Genomic DNA, 7,763 nt, shown 5'->3' with positions numbered 1-7,763 from the left:
CTGTGCTCCGTGCCTGTGCGGCAGGCGGGCCCTGGGGGTGCTGGGGGTGGCTGGCACGGCTGTGCCCCCTGTGACTGCGAGTGTGGGGAAGGGGACACCAGCGCTTTGTGCCACTGTGCAGGGTGGCCAAGGCTCCAGGTTCCCTCTCTGGAAACAGCAAGGCCACCTCATGTCCCACCTCACTCAGCTTCATCCTCCCCTGCCCATCACCCCCTCCCTCCGTTCCCCCACCCCACAGTGCCCCTCTGGGGACCAGGAGCTCCCTCTGCTCCTGCCCTGCTCCCGCCCTGCCCTGCCTGGAGCCAGTGTGGGGGGACACCGCAGGGCCACCCCGGTTTGCTTCCCCGGCGGTTTTGGGTCCGTCCTTTCCCTCGTATTTATAACTGTACAGACTGGGGGGGAGGGTCTCGGAGGCGTCATCTCTCACACGCATCTATCGTAGGCAATGGTAACTTTCTTGGTTGTGCTATTAGAGTTTGTGTATGTGGCAATGTAAAGAACTGTGTATAGTGCATTGTACAGCATATTTTCATGAATAAAATTGTTTTAAATATTATAAGGTGGGGCTGCTGCCATCAGTGCTTGTGTTCCTGGGCTGAGGGAGGGGGATGGTGCCACCAGGGAAGCTCAGAGGGACGGGATGGTGCCCCAAGTGAAGCTGGGGAAGCTGGGGAGAGTTACCGAGGGGGAGATGTGATGTTTGGTGAAACTGAGCTTGAACCCAGAGCATGGGGGTGGTTGGGCTGTGGAGGTCGTGGAACCATAGAACCATAGAGTCATCAGGGTTAGAAAAGCCCTCTAAGACCAGTGAGTCCAACCATTCCCCAGCACTTCCAACCTCAGCACGAGCCCAGGTTCCCAAGTGCCACATCCACACATCCACATCTTTTAAACCCCTTCAGTGGCTCCACCCCTGCCCTGGACAGCCTGTAGCTTACAACCCTTTCCATGAAGAAACTTTGCTGAATATCCACCCTGAGCCTCCCCTGGCCCAGCCTGAGGCCATTCCCTCTCCTCCTGTCCCTGTTCCCTGGGAGCAGAGCCCGACCCCCCTGGCTGCCCCCTCCTGTCAGGGAGTTGTGGACAGTGAGCAGTTATGGTCTCACCTGGACAGACCTCTGGACATTGTCCTGGGCAGTCTATAAATAAATGTATTTACTGACTTCTACCAATGTTTTCTGAGACACGTCCTACCTCAGGGTCACTGCTGCCCGGTGCAGTGGTAGGGGAGAATGTCCAGCTCGTGTGGGTGCTCAAGCCCTGCACCCCAGTGCCCCGAGCCCCCTTACCCTCTGCGAGGCTCCCTGGGCACAGCCCCCAGCCACTGGCCTGGAAATAGCCTGGAAATTCCCCTTTCCATCTGCTGTTGGAGCTGTTTGGACCAAAACTTCCCCTTCACATGGCTGAATTTATTTCCTGCCCAACCTCATCCCACCCCCTGCCATGGACAGGGACACCTCCCACTGTCCCAGGCTGCTCCAAGCCCCAATGTCCAGCCTGGCCTTGGGCACTGCCAGGGATCCAGGGGCAGCCCCAGCTGCTCTGGCAATTCCATGCCAGCCCCTGCCCACCCTGCCAGGGAACAATTCCTGCCCCCCCGGCCCGCCCCGCTGCCCCGGGGAAGCCATTGCCTGGGTCCTGGCCCTGAATCCCTTGTCCCCAGTCCCTCTGCAGCTCTCCTGGAGCCCCTTTAGGCCCTGCAAGGGGCTCGCAGCTCTCCCTGGAGCCTTCTCCTCTCCAGCTGAGCACCCCCAGCTCTCCCAGCCTGGCTCCAGAGGGGCTCCAGCCCTGGAGCAGCTCCATGGGCTGTTCTGGACTCTCTCCATCAGTGTTATTAGCCCCTTCTGTGATAATCTGTTGCCTGATGCTCCCCTCTCTGCAAATCACATCTGCCCCAGCAGCACCAGTGGTGTCCCAGCAGAACCTCTCTGCTCCCAGTGATCTGCTGGGCCATAGCCCAGTGTGTCCTCCCCAGCACTGGTGGGACTGGCCAGGGGTAGAATCCCCTGCAGGGTCAGTGTGTGCCCACTCAGGACCTCCTACATGTGGTCTTAAACCACCCACCCCACACGGCTGGTTGGGTTTTCCTCTATTTTTTATAAGAAAACACACAGTGTCCAGGTGATCCGTCGCTGTTCCCATGTCCTCAGCAAACCTCACCTTGCCGGAGAAACTTGTAATCCTGTTTCTAAACAAAAAAAAAAGAAAAAAGAAAAAAGAAAAAGAAAAAAACCCCAACAGGAAGAAAGCTGTCAAGTTGGTTTAACAGGATCTGTTTTCCATAAATCCCTGTTGATTGGCATTAATTATATCACCCTTTTGGATTCTCTATTCCTTGTGTTCAGTATCAGCCGTTCCACTATTTTCTCCGGGATCAATGTCAGCCTGACAGACTTGAAATCACCCACGTCGCCCCGTTTCCCCTTTTGAAATATTAGGCCGAGCTCCACTTTTCTCCCAGGGCCCCAGAAATTCCCGTGCACTCCTCACCAGAGCAGAACTCAGCAGCAGCACTGCAGGATGTGCTCCCTGCTCCTGTTCTCCTCCCTGCACTGCAGCCCCCCCGTGCTGGGCATCTCCAGACAGCTCCGGAGCGGAGCCCGTTCTCTGCATCCCGTGCTTGTCCTCCCCGCAGAGGCTCAGCAGAGCTGTGTGCTGACAGCCTGTGCCTGCTCTGCACGCACTGACCTTCTCCCAGTGCCAGCTCCGAATGCCACCACGTCACCAGGAGCCCGCCAGGCTCTGCACCCACAGCCCTCATGCAAGCCGGGCTGGCAGCCTGTTGCGAGGGTGGGGTTTGATTTGTGCCAAGAGGTCAGAGGCTGTTCTGGTCTGAAATGTGGTGGGAATGCAGCCTGGCTCAGGGACACCCTCCCAAAGAGGGGCTGCTCTCCTGCAGTGGGGCTTGGAGCGACCTGGTGGAAGGTGGCCTTGCCCGTGGCAGGACAACCGGATTGTCTTCAGGGCCCTTCCAACCCAAACCATTCTGTGATTCTGTGATTTGCACCCCACCAGTGCCTCCGTCACGGTACACTGACACCCAGGACACAACAGCCTGTCATGCCAGTTTCGGAGTCCTGGCTGCTGGTGAAGCCCTGGTGTTCTGCCCTTTGGAAACGCCTTCCCAGGCACGAGCCCAACCCACCCTGCAAAGCCAAGCCAGCAGCCAGACACGGTCCCCAGCGGGGCTCTCAGGCCGTGGCTGATTTCCATGTGGCTGTAGGGATGGCCTGCTCAGCACATGTCCCACCCCGTGTGCTGCTCTGGGCACTGGGAGGAAATGGGGGAGCAGCTGCGCACTCCCGAGCCAGGAACAGCTGCACACAAGGTGCTGGCAGTGCCCCGTCGCCACAGAGGTGCTGGGACTGCCACTCTGCCAGCTCTCCTCGTGCCCCACTCTGCCAGGACATGCTGGGGAGGCACTCAGCGGGTGGACAGCAGCTGGAGGCGGCAGGGCTGGGTGGAGACCTGGGCTCCAGGTCAGCTCAGGTCCTCAGGAGGAAAGCTCTGGGGGTGCAGAACGCGGCCGAGACACCAGGAGCTGACCCAGCTGTTCTGTCCAGGCTACACAGGATGGCCCAACTGCCCAGGGAACCCTTTGAGGGGTTACACAAAGGCATGAGAGACTTCTCCCCCCATCCCAGCTGTCCAAGGGAGCTGGCTGAAGGCAGCAGGGCTGGGCAGGGCAGCTGGCTCAACCCATGCCTGGGAGACTCCGATTAACGGCACTGGAAGGGGATGCCCAGGACCTGTGCTCGAGGATGTGCCAGGCATCCCAGCGAGGAGGCCTCCACAAAGGACAGGAGGTACCTGTGGACCCCAGACACTGAGCTGAGGGATGTGGGGAGGTGCTGTGAGGCAGCAGGAGGGGGAATGGACCAGGCAGGGGCAGAAGGGGTTTGGAGACTTCCAGGTGATCTCCTCCTGACACGGGGAGCTCTGGGGTGTGAGGAGCTGGGGGATGGGACAGCCCAGACAAGGAGCCCCTGGTTCCCAGTGACCCTGGAGCCCTGACCCTGCCCACAGCTGGCCTTCACTGGGCTGCTCTGGGTGTTGCAGGGGAAGGGCAGGGGAAGCCAAGCACCCACCCTGTTACCCCGTCCCATTCCCGCAGGCCGAGCTGGCCCAGAACAGCAGCACAGGGGAGGAGGGTTTGGGGCTGAGAGAGGCTGAGGACGCTCCAGCAGAGCCCCACGAGGGATCTGCCTGCTGGTGGGAGTGGGGCAGCCCCTCAGGGAGCAGTGCCTGGTGAGAGGTGCTGCTGCTGAGCAGGAGGGACAGGCTCATCCCACAGCAGAGCTGAGTCCCCCTGGCACTGCCTGTGCCCCGTCCCATCCCAGGAGGAGGACAGGGAGCTCGGCACCCCCATCAAGATGCAGGGAATGGGGAGAGGTGGAGATCCAGCATCTCCCCTGCTCTCCCCGCTCTCCTGCCCCGTGCCAGCTCCGCTCTGCCTGCACGGCAGGAACATCCCCGAGGGACAAGGGACACATCTGGAGCCACGCAGAGATTTGTGTCATTGACAGGCTTTGGCTGGGTGAGCGGAGGGTCTCTGGCAGCTGGGACTGTGCCACTGACCCTTCCCACCCCATCCCACCGAGACGCAGCTGGCTCCTCTCAGGGGCACTGGCTGTGGGCTCGTCCAGAGAGGATCCTCTGACATATTTCACTGTTCTGTGAGATAACACTCGAGAGGCTTAACTGGAGAGCTGCAAAGTGTGCCGCTTTCTGCCCCTTTGAAGACAGCAGTCCCTGTGTGGCCATCAGTGCTCTCTCTGCTGCACCAGAGCCCTCCCCCTTTGCCCCCTGCTCCGTTAACTCAGCTCCAGGATGAGCCGCAGGGATCCAGCCCACAGACACCGTGTTATCCCGGAGCTGCGGCCAGGTCCTGAGGGGGACAGGGGCTCCCTAGGCCGGGGGCCAAGCCGCCGTGCAGCATCCCCCTCCCAGCAATCCCACGGGCAGATGTCCCCACAGCCGCCCCTGGAGCACGCGGAGAGGACAGGGACAGAAGGGTGCAGACAAATAAGCAGGAAAGCCTTCAGGAGCACGTGTCTGTCATAAGATACTCCCTTGCAGAAATCTTGGAAACCTTAGAAAGAGTTTTTGCTCAATGTTATTAATTAAGGCAAAAGAATCCCCATATGGAAAGAGAAACAGTCAAGTTATATTTTTGCTAAATACGCGGCACCATATGGTAACATACAGAAAATTGGCCACATAGGCAGCCTAGAATATATGTTACCATATGTTCATATGTACTTTATAATTTCTTTGTTTTTGAAAAAGGGCATTGTCTTATGGGGCAAAAATGAGCAGCCCACCCCAGGGAGGAGGAGAAACAGCACAAGCTGCTTGTGCTGAATGAAGCCCAAGGAAGCAACCCAGCCACCTGGCTTGGGGGCTGCCAGAGGAGCCAGCACGAGGGCACGGAGAGCTCCTTTCCTGCTCCTCATCCTCCGTGGCACCCCCTCCGTCGCAGCAGCTGAAGCACCGTGAGCAGGCGGGGCACACCCGGAACAGGAGCGGGAGGAGGAGGAGGAGGAGGAGGAGGAGGAGGAGGGGCGAAGAGCTGTCCCCAGGAAACCTTCATTTCCCTGCGGCAAAAACAGAGAGGGAAGGATCTGCTGGGAAAGCGTGGAGACCCTGGGAAAGTGCAGAGCTCCTCCGTCCTCAGCCTGTGAGCGCAGCGCTGGAGCCCGTGCGTGTGCGGGGTGTGTGAGGGGTGCCACGGGGTGTGCCAGCACCTGTGTCCCCGGGGACGTGGATCTGTGTGTGTGTCCTGCACAGCTGGGGGTGAGCGTGCCCCACACACCCCGGCTGCTTTCGGATCTCGAGGCTGCCCCTCCCAGCCCCCCGAGGGGCTTGGTGAGCTGCCAGGTCAGGAGGAGCTCGCAGGGAGCGCAGCTCCAGCCGGAGCCTCTGGCAGCAGGTGCTGGTGCTGGTGCTGGTGCTGGTGCCACAGCTGCAGTGGTGTGTGTGCACAACGGGGCTTGGGGCTGTGCCCACCTGTGCCAAGCTCCGGCTGAGCTGGTCCCACAGAATAATTGGGCAGAGGGTCTCTCTCGTGTGTGTGTGTGCACAGGGAGGTGTCATTTACTGCTCAGGGGGCTTGGCAGGTCCCAGAACCAGAGAACAACCAGAGCCCCAGGTGTCCCCAGGGGTGGAGGGCCCAGTGCTGCCTCCCTGCAAGGGCAGAGCGCTGGCACTGGGGGCAGCTGGGCAAAGGTGTCCCTGCATTTGGCCCTGCTCAGGACAGCTCCAGTCATTGAATCAGGGAACAGTTTGGGTGGGAAGGGATCTTAAATCCCATCCAGTGCCAGCCCTGCCATGTCAGGGACACCTCTCACTGTCCCAGGCTGCTCCCAGCCCCAATGTCCAGCCTGGCCTTGGGCACTGCCAGGGATCCAGGGGCAGCCCCAGCTGCTCTGGGTACCCTGACTATCCCATCTAGCCCTGCTCTCTGGCAGTGTGACGTGCTGTCACTCCAGGCTCTCGTCAAAAGTCACTTCTAACTGCCTTTTCCCTTGCTCCATTTTCCCCTCCGTCTGCCCTTCATCCTCCTCCAAGGACAGGCTGGAGCTTTGTCTCTCCCTCCCCTTGCACAGCCCCAGCCCCAGCAGCACTGCTGGCTTTGGGGAGCAGCCGCTCCTCAGGAATCCAGGATTTAATCCCAGCCCCAGAGCAGGGACTCAGTGCCTGTGGCTGCTGGTTAACAGTCCATGAGTCTGTGGGATTCCGGCTTTCCCGAGTGCCCTGCGGATTCCAGGATGCTGCAGGAAGCTCTGCCAGGCTGGGACTGTGCTGAGCACTGCAGGAGATGCTGTCAGTGGAGGCAATGCATCCTCCTCCCCAAACCCATCAGCATCAAAAATCATTCCTGGGTAGGACCTGTGGGGCCACAACCCCGTGGGCAAGGCAGAGGTCTCTGCTAGCACACGCCCCGGCTGCTGTCACTCCCCTTGGTCCCAGGTGACATCCCAGGCTGGGCCCTGCTGCAAACACACCTGGCAGCTGCTCAGCCCCTGCTGGGAGCACAAAGCCCCTCTCCCTGCTGAGCGCCTCTTGCTGAAGTTCCTTGGCTCTCTGGTGCCGCCCGCCCTGCCCTGTGCATGGAAAGGACTTGATGGAGAGCATCTCTTGGTCCAAGGAAGGTGAAGGTTGCACTGGGATTCTGTGTCCCAGAGGGCTGCTCCTGTCTCAGTGTGAGCTGAAGGAGTGGCACCCAGTGTCCCCACCCCACCCAGCACTCTGAGGGCTGTCCCCACTCCCCCCTGTGTGGCTTTTCCCCAGCCATGGGTCAGGACCGGTGCCAGAGTCCCTTTGTCCAGGAGCACCTCGTGATCTACGCGGGCTCTGGCACCTGGTGCTGTGGCTCAGGGGTTGGTGGTTCTGCCCAGCCCCAAAGCCCTTCAAAGGCTACGGCAGGCTCGGCTCGTGCAGGGGGGTATGCTGGTGCTGGGCTGAGCCCCCAGACCCACTCTGTGTCCTTTGTCCTGCGGGCCATCCACGAGGTGCCCGGGGTGGATGTGAATCCCAATCCCTGTGTGCTGCAGGATGAGGACAGAGATTCCTCTGCCCTGCCTTCACATGGGATGTGTTTTTAAGGCATGAGCTTTTCCTCACTGATCTCCCAAAAGCAGGAGGGTGGGCTGTGCCTGGGGGAGGGGGGCTGCGGCAGCACCCAGGCCTGGGGTGGGGCGCCGGGAGCACAAGGAGCCCAGGGAGCCCAGGGAGGCCAGGGAGCCGCGGGAGGCTGACCC

This window comes from Corvus brachyrhynchos, unplaced genomic scaffold, assembly GCF_000691975.1.
Source record: "Corvus brachyrhynchos isolate BGI_N302 unplaced genomic scaffold, ASM69197v1 scaffold454, whole genome shotgun sequence".
NCBI classification, from domain to species: domain Eukaryota; kingdom Metazoa; phylum Chordata; class Aves; order Passeriformes; family Corvidae; genus Corvus; species Corvus brachyrhynchos.
The sequence above is the reverse complement of the archived record's forward strand: the minus strand, read 5'-3'. Positions refer to the sequence as shown.